A 1,782-nucleotide genomic window follows, 5' to 3' on the forward strand; every position below is an offset into this window, starting at 1 on the left:
TTCTCATTGATTGTGTAGTCTTTTTTCACTCTTAAAATTCTTTTTTTTCCTTTGTTTTCTTCTGCATTATTTCAAATTCATATCCTCTAAGCTACTCTTTGTGTCTCCATCTGCTCTACTCTGCTTCAGATACTCTCTATTGCATTCTTCACCTCATTTCCTGAATTAGTCAGTCCAGAATTTCTGGGTTTTTTTATTTGAGTTTCTCTCTTTGAAAAGGAACTCAGTATGACCACATATATTTTTTGAGATTTCATTGAATTGTCTTCCTGAGTTTTCTTTTAGTTTGTTGAGTTTCTTCAAAACAGCTATTTTGAATTCTTTATCAACTAGATCATGATATTCCACAACTTTGAGTTTGGTTGTTGGAAAATTATTGGTATCTTTTGGGGATGACAAATTTCCTTGATTTTTCATGTTCCTTGCATTTTTGTGTTGTTGCTTTCACATTTGAAGTAGCAGACACCTTCTTAAATCCTTATTGGCTGCCTTCAGGTGAGCACTGTTCATTGGTATTGCTCTATCTGGGGTTTCCTTAGCTTTTGAATGGGTAGACCTGCTCCACTCTTTTGGCTCTCTTTTGTGGAAGAATTTTTAAACTTTTACATCTTTTCTTGTTCTTAGAAATCACCAGCCTTGCTACTAGAAATCTTTTTTTTTTTGTTTTCTAGAAGGTGGTGCTATAGCTCTAGTTTATGGTTTCTCTAGGTGTGGGTTTAGCACTTAGGACATAAGAGGGTGCCCATGGACCCAGTGGAGAGATTTTTGGGTCCCAGAGACTTGTGAGAAGACTTTCTACTGAAGCACTGAAGCATTCAGCAGGAACAGTGTCTCTTTGATATTCTAATCTGCTTATTACCCTCTGTCTTTCCTTTTAGTCATGGAGGTCTTACCTCAGAAGTCTGCTGCTGCTGGAAATAAATGGGTTTCTCCAGCAGCGACCTGCACAACTGAGGTAGCCAGAAACACAAATTTCTACTTCCTCCACGGGAGAGATTGCTGCCTGTGGACAGCATAGCCTTGTGCAATGTCACCCTGGGTTGATGTGTGTGTTGGGGGTGGGGTGGTTCTGGCATACTTCCTCCCTCTCCACTGCAACCACACTAATATCCTTCCCACTCCAATAGTGTTCTGGAATTTCTCTGCAGGCTGGACTTCTACAAGTTCTTTCTCACTCGTGGGTATCTGCCCAGGTCAGCAATCTCCAGAAATTTTCCCGGGCCACAGTGAGAGGGAGTGGGACAGCTTTGTTGAGTCTGAAATCTTTACCCAGTTCTGAAATCCAATGCCTAGTTTCAAATGCAACTGTGGGTAAGTTAGCATATGGTGCTGTGTCCCACAGCTCCTGCAGAGGCACTTTTGTTTGTGGAGGGATGTCTAATTTGTTCTTTAAAAATGGAGAGAGAAAGGAAAAATATCTCATGCTGCTAACATTATTTTCTCTTGTTTTATAATGAAGCATTTATAGCTATAAATTTCTCTGTTAGCACTGCTTTCACTGTGTCCAGTAAGTTTTGGTTTGGTATGTTTTTATTTTCATTCATCTCTAAGTATTTTTAAATTTCCCTTGTGATTTGTATTTTGATCCATTGGTTGATTAGAAGTATATTGCTTGATTTCCAAAAATGTCTTATTTTCCAGTTTTCCTGCTGTTATTGATTTCTCATTTTATGCCATTATGACTGGAGGAGATATTTTGTATGACTTCTATCTTTTTTCTTTAATTGAAGTAAAGTTAGTTACAATGTGTCAATTTCTGGTGTACAGCACTATGTCCCAGTC

Source organism: Vicugna pacos, chromosome 10 (assembly GCF_048564905.1).
Source record: "Vicugna pacos chromosome 10, VicPac4, whole genome shotgun sequence".
NCBI classification, from domain to species: Eukaryota; Metazoa; Chordata; class Mammalia; order Artiodactyla; family Camelidae; genus Vicugna; species Vicugna pacos.